Source organism: Schistocerca gregaria, chromosome 8, assembly GCF_023897955.1.
Source record: "Schistocerca gregaria isolate iqSchGreg1 chromosome 8, iqSchGreg1.2, whole genome shotgun sequence".
NCBI lineage: Eukaryota > Metazoa > Arthropoda > Insecta > Orthoptera > Acrididae > Schistocerca > Schistocerca gregaria.
In genome coordinates, this window is record NC_064927.1 from 320504003 (window position 1) to 320524356 (window position 20354).

Sequence of the window (20354 nt, forward strand, 5' to 3'; positions counted from 1 at the left end):
ACCTTATCTTTTCTCTTTGCTTTTAAAGGGGACGAAAACATAAAAGTAAGAAATGCAAAAGGTATATCACAATTGCCCCCCAACTGTATACTGTCGGAAATTAGTCTCTTTATTTAGTGAGACAGTATACAGTAGCCTTATTTACCTTGGGGATCATGTTGAGTCATTTGGTGCAAGTCAATGGAGTTTTAATACCCTTAAGCTACTACAAGTAAGTCTACGAAGTTCATTTCCTTGTTCATTACAAATTCATACATATAAATACATTCACATACACTTATATCACATAACGACATTCACATATATTTATATTACATAATCGTACGTGAATGTCGTGCTAACGTCTTAGTCTACGAAGTTCATTTCCTTGTTCATTACAAATTCATACATATAAATACATTCACATACACTTATATCACATAACGACATTCACATATATTTATATTACATAATCGTACGTCCATGTCGTGCTAAAGTCTTAGTCTGTGATTTTTCATTATACTTGTTAATCTGTATGGACAGGGGAAAAATTTTACATTTCGTAAATTGTCCTCACCATGTTTTAAAAATTGTTTTTCTCACTGGCTTTTGGTTCATTGGCCGTTCTGAGAAGGTGTCTTTTCAGCACACGCTATCTCATTGTTCGCTGCGCTTATGGCTAGCAGCAGCTCATTGTTTACCGCGCCTGTCGCAGTGACGCGAGCGCCAGGTGAGCAGCAGCACTGCCCGCGCATCCATCGTAATGTCGCTCCAGGCTCATGAAGTCGGTGTTGTATATGCCCTCCAGTCCGGAGACTGGATACGACGGATTCAGCTCCAACGCTCAACCCGAAGAACACCAATACATCATCTCGCGCCTGGACGAGGTTTTCGCACAGCAAGGTGAGGTAAGGGCCGCACTGCAGAAGTCGGCATTGTCTTCCGTTGTTCATTGTAGTTCAGCGGTCCTCACACCACAACTCGTGGTTATATGGATTTCCTCTTATTTTTCCGTCGCACACGCATCACACTCACTGTATTCATTTCGCCACATTGTAGCGTTTACTCTTACTACGGCTCAGCCGTTATTTTCACTATTATTAGGCCTTAACATTTTTGTATTACTTCACACGTGCGAGTGTTTTACTCGTCCGTCGCGTTGCACTTCACATACATACATAAATGGTTCCTTTTCAAGAATAAAATTTCACATAAAATTGACAATAGTACATACATTTTACATAGACAAAAACGTTGACAATAATAAAGTCGACATACAAATTTACAATTCATACTCATTTCATATATGGACTCCATGACATGCACCTTCTTACACACTAATATGCAAATCAGAAGGAATCTTTAATTTATTCTGAATATTTGGGTTTCCTGTTCCTTTCTTGCAGGACCGACCTCCTGTGCGTTTTTACGTTCACAACTACACATAGAAAACAGTACATACATACATTTTACATAGACTTCGACATTGACAATAATATAGTTGGCAAATAAATGTACAGTCCACATTCACACTTCGTGTACATACATACATTTTACATAGACTTCGACATTGACAATAATATAGTTGACAACTAAATGTACAATTCACCTTCAGTTTTCATTTATGGATTCCATGTTTGGTATCGTTTTACACACTAATAAGTAAATTAGAAGGAATCTTTCATTTGTTCTGAATATTTGCATTTTCTTCTCTTGACTTGCAGGCCCGACCTCCTGCGCGTTTATATCTTCACTAAAACACATAGAAAATACGTTCCAGCACTACTCACTACATGGAAAAAGAAGATTTGCTAAGGTCTGCTTCAGAGATCGAGCTACTTCTAAGATTGCTACTTGTAGTGCGTCGTTAGTGTACTTATTGTATCCTTGGCATTTGATAGACACCATACTACGTACAATATTTACAAGTGCTCGTTTGTGAGCGAGTGTGTAGGATGTTTTTTCCTTTGACAATCCTGACTTCATCACTGCTTGTTAATCGTCGTAATATTACACATATTTCAAGTCATATTTCTGCCTTATTGATGCGACGACATGTATGTGTTTACCCTTTGTAACGTGTGGCCGATACTTTTACTGTATTTTTGCCATGTGTAATTCCACTCATAATTCATTCCCGCGAAAGAAGAACGTGCTTATGTTAAAGTACTGTTTTCGCTTCTGCGTGTGTCAAGAACTCAGTGTAGAAAATGTATGTCTGCGGGAGTGCGGCTTATCTTGCCGGTTTCACTGCATTTTGTGCTCGTTCCTCATACGAATCGTATATCATATTTTCATTAATATTCACCTTATAGTTGCTCAAGCTATAACAGTTAGTCGCTAAAGAAATATTTTTCATACTAATTTGTTTTACTTTCTGACGTCTGTGTAGCAGATCACTGTATTGTAGTGTACTTTAAATGTAGCGTGTACCTTTGTTACTATGGACTCCACTGTTTCTTCTTTATCCTTCAATGCTTCTTCAAGATGGTCGTTTTCATAATTACTTACCGTACATACATCATCATACTTTGCTTTCCACACTCATACAACCATTCATTCTTATACTTAAAACTATATAATCTATTCTTTCTTACGTCGCCTTCGTGGCCCTTTCCTAGGTACCACTGCAAAATTAATCTTCATATTCATCGCCGTATATCCATGTAATTATTCATTAAAAAATCTTCCACATAAATCGCCATTTATACTCGTGTATTACCTACAGGGTTCTTACACTAGAACGACCGCCCTATTTATTTCTTCTCACAAATATAAATAAACTCATATTACTCTAATACACTTTCATTCTCTTCCTAGATTCATTCAAGCATGTTATGTCACCACAAACGTAGATTAATAAATTAATACCTCCAATCGAATCTAAAACTTTTCACACTCTCTCTACTTCCAAGTATTATCCAGCAGTGAAATTAATTTGTTTCTGTATATTGCTTTTTTAAACATACAGTACTTACCTCAGTTATTTTGTTTTAGTTCGTATAATTACGTTGTATGCGTATTGGTTGGTTTTTGTATTTACTTAGCTTATCTCCCGCAAGTTGTACGATTCATGTTGACAGTTTTACTCAGCTGCTTATGCTTTTCGTATAAGGTGCCATGTAATTTATAGCAACTAACATAAGTGAGTTCTGTAATAGCAAATTTGTGGGTATGTATTCTCCCGATACGTCACGCTCGCTAATTCTAATGTTTCCTGTAAAGAAGTGTAGTCCTCTCGCTAAATCTCGTACGATATGTTATTTTGTAGTTTACGTCTCCGTCACACGCACTTTTCTATGTGTATATTTCATTCTACGTTTCCCATCGTCGCTGACTTGCGTGCTGTATGTAAGCAGCTTAGTTCTCAATAAAGTTCAGTGCTAATCGTGTTCTTTTAAGTGTACATGTTGTTACTTTTCTTTTAAACTTGTCTTAATACTGTTGTATATAGTCTGATAGGAATATCTGTGTATATTTTCTTCTCCTTTGAATACTCATACTTATTTCTAACTATGTACATTCAATAGCCTATGTTAAGTCCACAATTTTAGCGTATTCTACGCTCCTTATACTTTACTTGCACCGATGCGGTCCTTTTCTTAAAACTACGTATGCTTAACTTAATGATAAACTCTTAAAATTAGTGCTCTTTACAGTATAGTCTCCATCTTGGGGATAAATGTCTGTGTTCGTTTTGTTTGTGTAACTGATTTACGTTAGAGTAATGAGCTGATACGTACTTCATTTCGTGTCGCTTCTGTTTTGTCCAGTTGGCAGCGCAGCATGAAAGCCGATTCGCTTAAATTCTAGAATGGTTTCCGTCGCAATGCGCAGTGTGTCTTTGCGCATCTAGCTGAGAACACTGAACTCAACCGTGCTTTTTGCCTACTCGACCCCTACGATCAGCTGTTAGCCGCTTCGTATGTAATTGTTATAAGTACACTCCGCTTCAAGCGCGGCTGCGCGTCTCAGTACTCTTCATCCGCTCGTGCCGCTAGCTCAAAGCTCGCGCGCTGTGAATTCCTTTCTTTTCCATCGCTCTTGTTTAATTATTTTTATGTATTGTAACTACGTAATCTAATGATTTTCACTCGTCCACTATTGTGTACAATTGTTTTATTTCTTCCCATATATTTAGTGTTCTCTTAAGGAATATGAAAAAGTTTCTTGTGTTTCTATAGATATTTAAGTCTTAAGAAAGCTCAATACCAAAATTACAAGAAAAATCTCTAACGACTAGGTTGCATTCCCATCTCTACATTTTAGATAGTAGAAGAAAATTGAACATTCCTTATTGACTAAACAGGACAGTAGAAGAGGGAGAGGGTAACGAAAATATAAATATTGTACCCCCTAGCTGGAGAGGAACCGAGCGCCAATCGGTTTATTCGTCATAGAGTGACAAACCTCCTACCTACTTGGGTTTTATTAACGCAACAAATAAGGAAAGAATTGGACTTGCACTTTCATTTAATAAATTTCCGCAAATCTTTATGTGGATACATGCCTTTTATTTCACCATTTTTTATATTTCCTATCAAGTAGCACCCAGGATGTGGCTTGTCAACAATGATATACGGACCAACATATAACAATTGCCATTTTTTGTTCAATGCCTTTAAATTCGATGATTTCGGATGAGTTCTTAGTAGTACCTCCTGTCCAATCTGGAATTCTATTACGTTTCTTGTCGTAAATGCCTTTCCTTATTTGAGCTTGCCCTTCCAGTGTTAGCGCTTGCCGTACTTTGTCATCTAAGGCTATGTCTTTGTGCCCTAATTTAGGTATCGGTTTTGCCCATTCATCTAGTTCCACCTTTTCAAACATAAGTTCGGCCGGTGTGTACCCTGTTGATGTGTGTGGTAGGTGAAACGGACCCACGTATTCTATCCATTTCTTTTGGTTCTGCGGTATATATGTCCGGATAAACCTGTTAAATTCACGGAAGCACCGTTCGACAGGACTTGCTTCCGGGTGGAACTTGGATACTAAAATATGACGTATGTTTTATGATTTTAAAAATGATTTCCATTGGTCACCTGTAAAATGTGAAGCATTATTAGTTAGAACCGCTTGCGGTTTCCCAATACGTTGTATGTAGTCTTCCAGAATCCGTCTTATAATTGGTCCAGACCTAACCGTTTTGACTGCGTACAGCTGGAGATACTAAAAACGTCATACAAGGCTACGATGTATTTAACCCCGCCGTGGGCTTGGGGATAAGGTCCTGCGGCGTCAATAGATACAAGGTCCCTTGGTTGCTTTGGTATTATTGGGTGTAGTACATTAAGACATGCCCTATTTTGATGTTTGACCTTCTGACACACCGCACATAGTCTGATTACTTGCTCTATACGTCGCCTCATATTAGGGAAATAACAATACGTTGCAAATTTTGCAGCACACTTTAGCACTCCATAATGTCCCCACGTGCGGTGCGTGTGTTGAATTAAGTTGTCCACATATTCCTGAGGTATGCACACACACCACTTATCCATTCGCCGATCTCTTCTATGAAAGAGGACGCTATTATGTATAATGTAATACTGCTTTAACTGTTCGTGTGTTCCGGACTGCAAATATCTTATTACCTTGCTCCATCTCGGGTCTTCTTCCTGCAGACGTTGCATGTTTTTGCACATTTTGATATAATATGGTTTAAAAGTTCCATCATTTATTAAAAGTACTTTGAAATCAGATGTTTGTTCCTCTAAGTCGTGATAATCGGTGAGGCCTTGTGGTAATCGTGATAGTGCATCTGCCAAAACATTCTGTTCCCCTTTTATCTACACAACCTCAAAATCAAACTCCTGTAGGTACATGCACCACCTCGCTGTTCTCTTATGTAACAACTTACATGTCAGAAGAAAGGACAAAGCTTGATGATCACAGTAAACTTTAGTATGTTTTCCCCAAAGGTAATATTGAAATTTACGAAAGGACCAAATAACTGCCAACAATTCCAGTTCAGTTACAGAATACGATCTTTCACATTCTGTAAGAGTTCTACTCGCAAAACTTATTACATTGATTTCCTCCTTACCATCTTTTGTTATTATTTGAAACAGACACGCGCCAAGCCCCTGATAACAAGCATCAGTGCTTAAACAAAAGTCCAACTCCATATCCGGGTGTTTAAGGATAGGTGCATTAATCAGTGCCTGCTTAATGCGTTGAAAATCACTTTCACACTCTTTAGTCCACAGCCAACTGTGATTTTTACGCAGTAGGTTTAACAGCGAGCTACTGTTCAACAATTCTTGTGGCAGAAATTTCCTGAAAAACGAGGCCATTCCTAGAAAACCTTTTAATTGTCTCTTATTATAGGGTGTTGGGAAATTTCGTATCGCATCTAATTTACCGGGGTCAGGTAAGATCCCTTCTGGTGAAATAATATGCCCTAAAATTTTATTTTGTCCTTTCCGAATTCAGACTTTCTAAATTTAACTGTGACATTGTGTTCATCGAATTTTTGAAAAACCTTTTCCAGAATACTTACATGTTCATCCGATGTTTGAGTTGCAATTAATAAATCGTCAACGTAGAGTGTACCCTGGCTAAGCAACTCCGGTCCAAGTACTTTGTCTAATGCTTCAATAAATACACCAGCTCTCACGTTTAATCCGAAAGGCAGCACCATAAATTGGTAACTCCTCCCGGCATTTATGAAAGCTGTATACTTTCTACTCTCTTCATGCAACAAAATTTGCCAGTACGAAGCTTTCAAATCGAGGGATGTTAAATACTTAACGCCATGAAACTTTAATAACTGGTCTTCTAGATTCTCTGGCCTTGTTCTTATAGGAACGATGATTTTGTTTATTTCTCTCGCGTCTAACACCAGCCGCACCGTTCCGTCAGTTTTACCAACTGCGAGAATCGGACTGCAGTAAGGCGAGTGCGATGTTTCAATCACCTTCCACCTAATCATACGCTCTATTTCTTGTCTTACTGCGTCTTTCTTTGCCCAAGGAGTGCCATATGACGTTCTACAATAGGTTTCATGCGGGCACACTTCCATTTTATATTCATATCCCCTAATAACACTGGGTTGTTTACGAAAAATGTTATGATATTTGAAGAGTAATTTTGCCAGTTCACTTCGCTGTTCATTGTTAAGACAAGTGGATTTACTTATTTTACTATCTACTGTTTGCTCATCTAGGATCTCACCGCCAGGGTCATCAAATTCTGTCTCCCTTGCTATTAAGACTTGAGGGTAGCTAAGTTTAACATCAGTATCGGGTATCTGCCTACCCTGATTCGTCGTTGTAGTTTTTATTAAGTCCACTGTCAGTGTGCGCTCTCCTACATGAAATTGACATTCCCCGCTGCCGATATCAATTTTTACCCCATACCTTCTGAACACCTCCATACCAAGTATACAGTTCACTATCAGTTTGTCTATCAACAAGAAAGTACACTGCAAAGTTACACCACATATGCTAATGGGTATGCTGGCCTGTAATTTTATAACCTTAGATTTACTTCCCAATGTCGTTACGATCTTACAGTTCTCCACGGATAGCGTGGGTACACTTACTTCCCTCGCTATCTCTTTGAACAAGCTAGTAGACATGAGGCTTGTCGACGGCGCCAGTACCCAAAACAACGGGTACCTCTATGTTTCGCACTTTTACCTTTATTATTGCTTGAATAATTCCACTTACCTTGGGTGTTGTTCCTTTCTCCTCAGTAAACAGGTCTTCTTTTATTTCTGTGTCCTTATCATACCTTAAAAATAGATTCCGGATGTGCTGTATGTGTAGGTTTGTTTCAGTTTCTACTTCCTCCTTTCCGTCCCTGTTCGTGTTAGTGTTTATGTCGCTCATATTAGTACTGTGGCACATTGACAGTTCATTACCTTCTTCCTCTAGTCACGCTCGATTACTATTGCTTGGGGGTGGTAAAGGTATGGATTCATTCTCTGCCGTCATTTCTACTATGTTCACTGTATGTTCGCGTGCTCGCCAGTTCGTGTCCCGGTTGTTTCGATTTGATTGTTCTGGCTGCCTGTTCTCTCTCGGATCCCTGTGTTGCATATTCCGATCCTGGTAATTTGCATTTCCTTGTCGCCTGTTGTCAAAGTTTTCCCTCGGATTCCTAATGTCTCGGCCATTGCCGTACCTATGGGGCTGATATTTATTTTCGTACCCTCGGTCACCCTGTGGCTGATGGGTAGGCCGATTGTACGGATTGCCGTTGTGACGCGGCGGTGCATACGGATGCCATTCATTCATACGCACACGACCACTATAGTTTCCAAATCCATTGCCGTTACCACAGTTGTTCTTTCCGTTTGGGTAGTGTTCATTACCGTTACGATAACTAGGCTTGGCTTGCCCATCCTCATGAATCAGATCTATTGAGTCGAACACTGAAAGAAAATACTCAAGGTCAGGAGTTCACTACACTCAGCTGGCGGCTACACGGGTAGCGGAGGCTGTGTGACGTGGACAGGGCGGTTTTTTAGGTTAGAAGGCCTCGGGAAAGTGCGGGATGGGCTGCAATATCAAAGGGTGCTTGGCAATTACAGGACGTGCTTGGATCAAGGAACAGTCGGAATTATAGTTGTAAATTGTTGTAGTTGCGCTGGAAAAGTCCCTGAGCTTCAAGCGCTAATAGAAAGCACAGAAGCTGATATCGTTATAGGTACAGAAAGCTGGCTAAAGCCTGAAATAAGTTCTGCAGAAATTTTTACGAAGTCTCAGACGGTGTTCAGGAAAGATAGAGTAGGCAGAATTGGTAGTGGAGTGTTTGTGTCTGTCAGTAGTGGTTTATCTTGTAGTGAAGTCGAAGTAGATACTCTGTGCGAATTGGTATGGGTGGAGGTTATACTTAACAGCCGAATTAAGTTAATAATTGGCTCCTTCTATCGACCCCCAGACTCCGATGATACAGTTGCGGAACAGTTCAGAGAAAGTTTGAGTCTCGTAACAAATAAATACCCCACTCATACGGTTATAGTTGGTGGGGACTTCAACCTACCCTCGGTATGTTGGCAAAAATACTTATTCAAAACCGGTGGTAGGCAGAAAACGTCTTCCGAGATTGTCCTAAATGCTTTCTCCGAAAATTATTTCGAGCAGTTAGTCCACGAACCTACGCGAATTGTAAATGGTTGCGAAAACACACTTGACCTCTTAGCCACAAACAATCCAGAGCTGATAGAGAGCATCATGACTGATACAGGGATTAGTGATCACAAGGTCGTTGTAGCTAGGCTCAATACCATTTCTTCCAAATCCATCAGAAACAAACGCAAAATAATTTTATTTAAAAAAGCGGATAAAGTGCCACTAGAAGCCTTCCTAAAAAACAACTTCCATTCCTTCCGAACTGACTATGCGACTGTAGACGAGATGTGGCTCAAATTCAAAGATATAGTAGCAACAGCAATTGAGATATTCATACCTCATAAATTGGTAAGAGATGGAACGGATTCCCCGTGGTACACAAAAAAGGTCCGAACGCTGTTGCAGAGGCAACGGAAAAAGCATGCGAAGTTCAGAAGAACGCGAAATTCCGAAGATGGGCTAAAATTTACAGACGCGCGAAATTTGGCACGTACTTCGATGCGAGATGCCTTTAATAGGTTCCACAACGAAACATTGTCTCGAAATTTGGTAGAAAATCCGACGAAATTCTGGTTGTATGTAAAGTACACAAGCGGCAAGACGCAGTCAATACCTTCGCTGCGCAGTGCCGATGGTACTGTTATCGACGACTGTGCCGCTAAAGCGGAGTTATTGAACGCAGTTTTCCGAAATTCCTTCACCAGTGAAGACGAATGGAATATTCCAGAATTTGAAACACGAACATCTGCTAGCATGAGTTTCTTAAAAGTAGATACCTTAGGGGTTGCGCAGCAACTCAAATCGCTTGATACGGGCAAGTCTTCAGGTCCAGATTGTATACTGATTAGGTTCCTTTCAGATTACGCTGATACTATAGCTCCCTACTTAGCACTCATATACAACCGCTCGCTCACCGATAGATCTGTACCTACAGATTGGAAAATTGCGCAGGTCGCACCAGTGTTCAAGTAGGGTAGTAGGAGTAATCCATTTAACTACAGACCTATATCATTGACGTCGGTTTGCAGTAGGGTTTTGGAACATATACTGTATTCAAACATTATGAATCACCTCGAAGGGAACGATCTATTGACACGTAATCAGCATGGCTTCAGAAAACATCGCTCTTGTGCAACGCAGCTAGCTCTTTATTCGCACGAAGTAATGGCCGCTATCGACAGGGGATCTCAAGTTGATTCCGTATTTCTAGATTTCCGGAAAGCTTTTGACACCGTTCCTCATAAGCGACTTCTAATCAAGCTGCGGAGCTATGGGGTATCGTCTCAGTTGTGCGACTGGATTCGTGATTTCCTGTCAGGAAGGTCGCAGTTCGTAGTAATAGACGGCAAATCATCGAGTAAAACTGAAGTGATATCAGGTGTTCCCCAGGGAAGCGTCCTGGGACCTCTACTGTTCCTGATCTATATAAATGACCTGGGTGACAATCTGAGCAGTTCTCTTAGACTGTTCGCAGATGATGCTGTAATTTACAGTCTAGTAAGGTCATCCGAAGACCAGTATCAGTTGCAAAGCGATTTAGAAAAGATTGCTGTATGGTGTGTCAGGTGGCAGTTGACGCTAAATAACGAAAAGTGTGAGATGATCCACATGAGTTCCAAAAGAAATCCGTTGGAATTCGATTACTCGATAAATAGTACAATTCTCAAGGTTGTCAATTCAACTAAGTACCTGGGTGTTAAAATTACGAACAACTTCAGTTGGAAGGACCACATAGATAATATTGTCGGGAAGGCGAGCCAAAGGTTGCGTTTCATTGGCAGGACACTTCGAAGATGCAACAAGTCCACTAAAGAGACAACTTTCACTACACTCGTTCGTCCTCTGTTAGAATATTGCTGCGCGGTGTGGGATCCTTACCAGGTGGGATTGACGGAGGACATCGAAAGGGTGCAAAAAAGGGCAGCTCGTTTTGTATTATCACGTTATAGGGGAGAGAGTGTAGCAGATATGATACACGAGTTGGGATGGAAGTCATTACAGCATAGACGTTTTTCGTCGCGGCGAGACCTTTTTACGAAATTTCAGTCACCAACTTTCTCTTCCGAATGCGAAAATATTTTGTTGAGCCCAACCTACATAGGTAGGAATGATCATCAAAATAAAATAAGAGAAATCAGAGCTCGAACAGAAAGGTTTAGGTGTTCGTTTTTCCCGCTCGCTGTTCGGGAGTGGAATAGTAGAGAGATAGTATGATTGTGGTTCGATGAACCCTCTGCCAAGCACTTAAATGTGAATTGCAGAGTAGTCATGTAGATGTAGATGTAGAAGGTCATATTCGGGAACAGTTACTAATTTTTCCCTAACATTTGCAGGTAACTTGTTCTTTAAGATTTTCAATACATCTACATGAGAGATCGGATTATTCCAGTAACGGGTCTTGTTTAGATATGTTTCAAAATAGTTTCTTAGCCCCCCGAATTTTGAATGATATGGTACTGGGTTAAATACCTCTCGTCTTAACCTCTCCTGGATAGCTGTAGACCAGTATTTATCTGAAAATGCATTCTCAAACTGATCATATGTCTCGCAAAGTTCTGACATCTCCGTAGCCCACAAAAGGGCATCACCTTCGGTATGTCCTACTACATATTTGATCTTTTGAGCTTCTGTCCAAGTCCTCGGCAGTACATTTCTGAAGGCTCGGACAAACACTACTGGGTGCGTTCGCTTTTTCTCATTTGAGAATACGGGAAACTGTCGATGTTTTATTAAGCTCTCATCCATCGCGGCGTGGGTTGGGCATTGTTGTCCGCGCCACTGATTCCTCCCACTGGCGGATGGCTGTTTAGCGCTCCGCTTACCGCCCCCGGCGATGATATTACCGTACTTTGTTTGCTAACTATTTCGTCCCTTAACCTTTGTTCTACCTGTCTGATATCCTGTTCTATGCGTTTTAAGATTTCTTCTTCCTTTTCCCCCATTACTTCCTATACTGCTTCCACATAAGTGCGCTGTTCACGTGCGCATTTTTCTGCGAACTTTGTGTTTTCGTCCTTTGTATTACTCTTTACCGTTTCGTAAAGCTGCACAATGTCTGAGTTGATTCTCTTGTGTTCTAACTTGAGCAACCCTATCTCCACTGTGATTTTCTCTACATTTTCTGGCAAGTCGTCACAGAAAGAATGTAGTTTCGCTATTTCTGATTGTACATTGTCTAAGTTAACCTGCGTATTCTTTTGCATTGCCTGTAAAATCTCTTGGGTTTCTCTAATACAGGATAGCTCCTGTCGATATGTGTGTGTTAGTGTCTCAAAATTTTCTCTCATTATGCCTTTTAATTTCTCACCCATATCATGAACTGAAATTTACACTTGTTCATTAATTTTCCTATCCACCTCTGTGGAGATTTGCGAAATCTGCTGTGTGAACTTCGTATCCATATTATTGAGTTCTGTGCGCAAACTTTGTACCTCGCCTGAAATGTGCGCCATGTTTGTATTTACCTTCGCGATCTCGGACTTTACTGTGGTCATGACTACTTTCATGTTAGTCATGTCTGCTTTCATGTTAGTCATGTCTGCTTGTATTATGTCTAAACTCGACATCTTTGAATTAATTGTGTTCATGTTAGTTTGTATAGTTTCTGTTAAAGCTCGAAATAATGCTTGCATATCTTCTCTATTCATTTCCGGCCTACGCCTGTCAGCATCTGCGTCTGTACTACGCGTACTACGTTCATTTAAAATATTCTCCTGCCTTGAGTTGTCATTAATTTCGTCTATTGTAATCAAAGTATTGCTGGTAATGATATGTTCTGTATTCACGGGCGTCAAATGCAACAATGGCATGTTGCGCCCAGCATGCAAATAATCACCGCTTAACGGTTCTAAACCACTCATTGTTGCGTTTTGTAAATGCACATCCACTACATTGGAATTTTGATTTTCGAATGAAATTTCCTTATTGTTTTGACTCTCCATTATAGAAACTCTTAAGGCACTACAGTTATCAAAATCAGTATTTTCTCTCTTTAGATTTCACTTTCCTGGTACTTCTCACGCTAAAAATGCATATACAGCTGTATGTAATTGTAATCTCAGTTGTTGTTCGGTCAATATATTTTCAGTACTAATAAAGAAATGTCATTGTCTCTACTCGAATACAATAGCGTTAATCTCTGAAGCTTCAGGTTCTGGATTTTAGGAAATAGGTACTTGGGTTTTCTAATATGCTTACTGGGAACGCATTTTCTATATGCATTGCACGGTCCTACCTGATTGTTGTCTTGTAACTGTTACGTCCTCTATTGTGCTTTGTTGTACGTTCTTGGTATTGTCGTCCTCTTCCTTCTAATTTATTTATTATTTCCTTTCAGTATCACATCACCGTCTCCGTCACATCATCAGCGTACATGGAGCATAAAGAAATTGTTAACATACACGTATATTCATTTTCCTAACAATACTAGTACTCACAGTTTTGCCCACTACGTATCGTGCCTGTCACTTGTCGCCACTTTATAATATAATAAAATGATAATATTATAGGATAGGGAATGAATGATAATAAAATGTTGGAACGTGTGGCTTTTTTTAAAATGGATGAATTAAAGAGATTAATTCTTTCGCATGAAGGACAAGCACAATAAACTAGGCATTGCCTGTAACGGGAAAGGAATCATTTTAGTTTATATTTATATAAATAAATCGTCTTCATAGTATTTTATGCGTACCAATTATTAATATTATGTCCGATCGCCGTCTCCTTGACTGTGGCCGTGTTGTTATATTCGGATCTTCGTAAATTTTCCGAAGTACACAGGTGGGCTTCCGTTCTTCTTATTGCATTACTACTTGAAATAATAATAACTCTCACAAATATTCTGTTAATAAAACACTACTATATTTCTGTTCGATGCACACAGGAAATACACACAATGGCGGTCTGCAATTACTCGCTAAAAAATGGCGGTTCTCACTCGTTCACTCACTGAGCGAAACCTTCCTTCCAACAACTCGTACCAGAACAAAAACTGCTCTGTCTTTTAACATCTGAAAGTCAAAAATACCTGACGGTAGGCACAGGCTCTACGCTGGGCTACTACCACCTTATCTTTTCTCTTTGCTTTTAAAGGGGATGAAAACATAAAAGTAAGAAATGCAAAAGGTATATCACAAGGTGTTGGATTATATCTTCCAGCTTTTCAAAGAAGGTTTTAATTATACCATTTGGTGATCGATGCAAACCTAATAGACAACATAAATTCCCAGCAACTTTAGTTTCCAGTGCTGTACCTTCAGAGTTCAATTCTATAGCATATTTTGTTATATTTATGGCTTTAGTTGATTTATAGTTAGCAAAAATTGCAACCCCACCACCTTTATATGAAGTTCTGCAAAAACTGGCTACTTTCACATAATTCTTCAAGTTGTACATTCCTATGTGATTTTCTTTTAGCCCATGTTTTGTAACTACTAGAATGTTGCGCCTATACTCCTGTAATATTACCTCTAGTTCCTCTATTTTATTGTTTATGTATTGAACATTTTGGTGAAGTATTCTAACAGTTGGCTTTAAATGTAATAGTTCCCCTTCTTGTAATGTACTAAGCACTCCACTTGCTCCCTTTGCTTCTGGTACTATGCAATGATTTTTTTCAGTTTGTGTCATTAAACTTGGATCGTATCTATGTCCGGTGTTTATATTCCTCTCACTATTGTCACACTGGTATTTAAGATGGGCAGTTTTACTTACATCTTTTTCTATGTTATCTTTCTGCTTACTCGGTACCATAAAAAATCCTCACTTAGTGTAGCAGGTCTCCTAGTTCTCAGGCATCTGTCTCGATTGGAAGCTGCTTCTGCTGTTGATCTCCCAGGCCTCATGGACCTCTTCTGTGCGGTTTCTGTTGCTGGTGGCTCCTGTACTCCCCGACCTGGTGACTGCCCTTCTTTCTTAGTTGCTGCGGCTAATGACCCTTGTACGTTTTCCTCACATGCATTTTCATTGCCTTGAGGTAGTATTATGGGGTCTGCTGTTCTGGATGCTGTTGCTGATGACGACAGCTCTGCTGATGATTGTGGTGATTCTGCTGCTGAGAATATCTGAGCGTTTGCTGCTGCTACTGGTGTTTGTTGTAGATCTACTGCAGATAATGATGGTTCCACTGTTACAGACAAATCTTGTTTTGGCGGAATTGGGATTGGAGGCACTTCCATTACAGATGACTTATTAATATATTTAAGTATTTCGGCACTAATAATCTTTTTCCCTTTTACGTTCATGTGGAGACCATGTCTTGTGAAGTGCTCTCTGTGAACAGTGTTTATCTCTACGATAGTCGTATTCTCGAAACCTCTACATATTTTCTCAAAAAGCCTGTTTGCTGTAACAATCTCGATGTTTACGCACGAATTTCCCATCAGATCGTGTCCCCTGGGGATACTAACAATGTAGTAATGCACTCGAGGCATCCTTTTGATTGTTTCCTTTAGGATTCTCTTTGCATGCCAGGTTTCATTACAGTAATCATCATTTGCGCCTCCTATTATGATGCAGCTGTTACCGGTCGTTAATATGTTGTCACTGTTTTTCAGAATTTCGGAAATTGTTCACAATGTACTCGAACGGAGCGAGGTATTCTATCCATTTGGAATGTTTTGTAGAAGAATGGATGCGCATAAATTGATTAAATTCTTTAAAAATTCGCTCAACGGGGTTACCCTGTGGGTGAAATAGGGAAGTAAGAACATGTTTAATATCGGAATCTTTCAGAAATGATTTCCACTTTGCACTCGTAAAGTACGATGCATTGTCCGTTAGGACAGCGACAGGTTTTCCGACGCGGGCTAGGTAGTCGGCCGAAAAGCGTCGAATGATAGCCGCAACAGTGGCTGTGCGCAAGGCGTACAATTTCACATACTTAGTAAAAACGTCCAATATAGCCAAAATGTATTTAGCACCACCGCGGGATTGTGGATAGGGTCCGCCAATGTCTACAGAAATCAAATCAAGCGGTTGCTTTGGAAGAATGGGATGCAATTCAATTGATGCATGTTTGTTCAAATATTTTGCCTTCTGGCAAATGATACATTTGCGAATGACCTGCAGGACTCTACGTCGCATGTTAGGAAAATAGCAGAAGCGTAGGATCTTGGCGGCACATTTATTAATGCCATAATGTCCCCAGGTTTTGTGGGTGAACAAAATGAAGTCGTCAACATAAGCTTCCGGTAAACATACCAACCAACGCTCTGACACGAGATGGGAACGATGAAACAGTACACCATTGTTGATCTTGTAGTAATTTTGAAGATTAGAATTTGAATTCTGACATAATTTTGTTTTTACTGTAGACCACCTAGGATCGGCATCTTGTAACTGTGCAAAATCCCTGCAGATTCGGTGATAGTAGCGGTTGTAGGATTCGTCATACATTAACATGACCTGAAAGTCGGAAGTTTGCTCATGCAAATCTGAAAGATTTTTCGCATCGTGCGGAAGACGAGAAAGAGCGTCCGCAACAATATTGGTTTCGCCGGAGATGTAAATAATTTCGAAATCGTATTCTTGTAACGACAAACACCAACGAGTGAGCCGGGAATGAAGTAATTTGCAAGACAGTAAAAATGATAAAGCTTGGTGGTCTGTATAGATGCGTGTATGTTTTCCCCAGAGAAAATATTGAAATTTTCGCATAGACCAAATAATTGCAAGGGTCTCGCGTTCCGTAACTGAATACGATCTCTCGCATTCAGTTAAGGTGCGACTGGCAAAACTGATAGGTTTTACTATTGTTCGATCATGTTCAACAGACAGTTGAAACAAAAGGGCCCCAAGTCCATAAGATGACGCATCGGTCGATAGGCAGAAGTCTTTTGACATGTCCGGATGACAGAGGAGTGGTGCGTGGATTAATGATTGTTTAATTTTTTCAAAATCGGCTTGACATTCTGTAGTCCATCGCCAAAGGGAATTTTTCTTTAGAAGATTTAGAAGATGTGGGCTGTTAAGAGCTTGCTGTGTCACGAACTTTCTGAAAAATGACGAAAGACCCAAAAATGCTTTAAGTTGTTTTTTGGTTCGTGGTGCAGGAAAGTTGCGAATTGCTTCAGTCTTTTTAGAGTCCGGCCTGATGCCTTCTGGCGTGATGATGTGGCCAAGGAACTTAATCTGTTGTCGGGCGAACCTTGATTTTTCCAAATTGATTGTCACGCCTGCATCGGCGAATTTAATCAAAATTTGTCTTAGAAGATCGACATGTTCTTCCCAGGTGGCAGTCGCCACAACTAAATCATCCACATAGGGAGTGATTTGTGAAAGTAAATCTGGCCCGAGGACGTCGTCAAGCGCCTCGATAAAGATTCCTGCACTTATTCGTAACCCGAATGGCAAAACACGAAATTGGTATGATCGTCCTTCGCACAAAAATGCGGTATATTTACGTGATTCAGGATGTAGAAGAACCTGGTAGTAGGACGATCGTAGGTCGATATTAGTCAGAAATTTGGCGTTGTGAAATTTCAGGAGTTGTTCGTCCAGATTTACAGGGCGAGTATTTACCGGTATAATAATTTTGTTGATTTCGCGTGCATCGAGAACAAGACGCACGCTTCCATCGGGTTTCGAAACTGACAACAAAGGGTTGCAATACGGCGAGTGCGAATTTTCTATGATTTTCCAACGTAGCATTCTGTTAATTTCCTGCATAACCGCTGGTTTTTTAGACCACGGTATATTGTAGTGTGTACGACAAAATGTTAGGTGGGGTTTGACATCCATCTTGTACACATACCCACGTATGATACCAGGTTTATCTTGAAAGACTACTGAAAATTGTTGAAGAAGGTGAAACAGATTCTGTTTTTGCAAATCAGTTAGATGGTAGGCTTCGGCACACTTTTCCCACAGAGTTTTACTATCAGCATTGTAAGAAGAATTGCAATTGTTTGTCATAGAAAAATTAGTGATGGGCACAGATTGTACTTTCAAGTGACGTACGTCCCGATAAGAATTGTTGTTATTAATTGTTTTAGATAAAGGTATCAAAATTCTTTGCTTTTCAACCGTCAATTGACAGATACCATTCCCTAAGTCAATCACTGCTCGATACTGATTTAAGAAATCGATGCCGAAAAGACATGGAACTGTTAAATTATCCACAACAAGGAAATGATAACGAACATGCACGTTGGAGTCAACAAAAGTTAGAAGAGCTTGTAATTTGACATTTTTTGATTTGTTTCCAGTGGCACCGATGATTCGGCAGTTCTGCACTGGAAACGTCGGAAGTTTAGAACCTTTATCTAGATCCAAGTACAGGGAACTAGAAATCACGCTTGCTGACGCTCCAGTGTCGAATAACACTTCTACAATGGATTTCTCTAACGATAAAACAGCAGTTGCCTGAACCGTTACCTTTACTTTGTCGTTATTACTAGACTTATTATTCTCGGCAAGAAGGTCATGTTCCATAGTGTGTCCGTCTTGGAATCTCAAAAAACAATTTGCAAGATTATTTGCGCCCGTGCTCACGTTCTCGACCGGGGGTTGGGCGCTTACGCCGGTCTGCTCATGTTTTCCGCCGCGTTATTAGGCGACGCATTTTGGTCATCACTTACCTCAATAATATTTATCCTTTGTTCATGGACATGTTTGGTATTCGGTGGAGTTTGATTACCGCAGTCCTGATTATTAGCATTGTTTGTTGGTACAAAGTGTCGTGCATTCGGAAACATATAATTGTAGTTGTGTGGTGTATAGTTCGGGTTTCCCCACTGCGGGGGTGGATAACTGACTCTAGAATTTTGACAATTTGAATTATTCTGCTGATATGGCGAATTTCTCTCAAAATAACCAGGGTTGTATCTTCCATCCTGACGTCTGTTTTGATTGTTGTTGTTTCGGTTACGGTTGTTGTTGCCTCTGGAGTACTGATTGTTGTTGAAACTACAATTGCGTCTGTTGCCATTACTATTACTTTTTCGGTAAAATTGACCATTACCAAAACTGTTGTAATTGTTGGAATTTTGGAATCGGGGATCGCAAGATTGCTGCGAATATTGTGTGAAGTTGGGCTGTTGTGATTTTTGCCCCTGATTTTGAGGAAGCGGGTTTGCATTCCACATGTTACCGCTGTTGTTATTTTGATTGAAATTATGGCAATTGTTTTGGCGAGAGTTGGAATTAGCATTATAAATATGTGGAGTGTTCCCTGAATCTCCTCTAAACACAAGGTCTACTTCATTCAAATAATCTAGAAATTTCTTGATGTTAGTTTCCGGAACACCAATTAATTGTGTCCGGTAATGCAGGGGTAAATGACTTTTTAAGGTGTTAATCACATCGGCAAGATCGGCCGGTTTTGACCAATAAAGTGTTTTGTCCAGGTATCTTTCAAAATATTGACGCAAAGTTTCTTTACGAGGGTTGTATGGTTCGGGATTGTGAACTTCACGTCGAAGTTGTTTTTGCTCATGTTCTGACCAGAATTCCTGCAGAAAAGCCTCTTCAAATTGCTTGAAAGTTAAATTTTGCCTTTTTATTTCAGCTCCCCATCTGGATGCTCGCCCCCTCAACAGATTACTTACAAAAAAAATCTTTTCCGCATCTGACCAGTTGTGCGGAAACATTCCGTCAAAAGACCTAATAAAAACAATCGGGTGCACCGCCTGGGTTTCATCGGAACTGAACGTTGGAAAATAGGCATGTTTAATCATGTTACCGTCAACAATACCGGCAGGCACTATAGGGCCTGAACTATTGTTCCCTGGTGAAACTTCATGGCACAAGGGTGGTTGAGAATTACTGTTTTGTGCGATCACTGAGAGCGGCTCTGTTTGATGTTTTTCGCTCGCAAGTGATTCGCTGTTAGACTGTGGAACAAACTGCACAGTGAAATTAGTCGGTGAACTCGTTGTGAGTGGGGTTGTAGGCGGAACAGTAACTACGTTAGAATCGGGAGTTAATAACTGAGAAATTTGGTTTTTTAAAGTGTTGGTCTCGGTTTGCACCTGCGACATGGCCTGGTGTAAAATCTCTTTTGTAGCGGTTTCTACCCTTTGCTCAATGAGCTTGTTGCAAATACCACATTCGTGCACTAACTTTTCTGCAATGTTTGCGTTACACTCTAAAGAAAGCGATTCTGTTTTTTCCTCCAAATGGGAAATTTTTTCTTTCATTTCTAATTGTTGTAAGCATACTACGCTAACTTGTTGAGTAATACCTTCGATATCCATCGAAATTTTATTTTGTGAGGTGGTTTGATTTTGCACGAAATTCTGAACTAGATCATTGACCTGAGCCTGAGCGTTCGTGACCTGATCCAACTTGGTT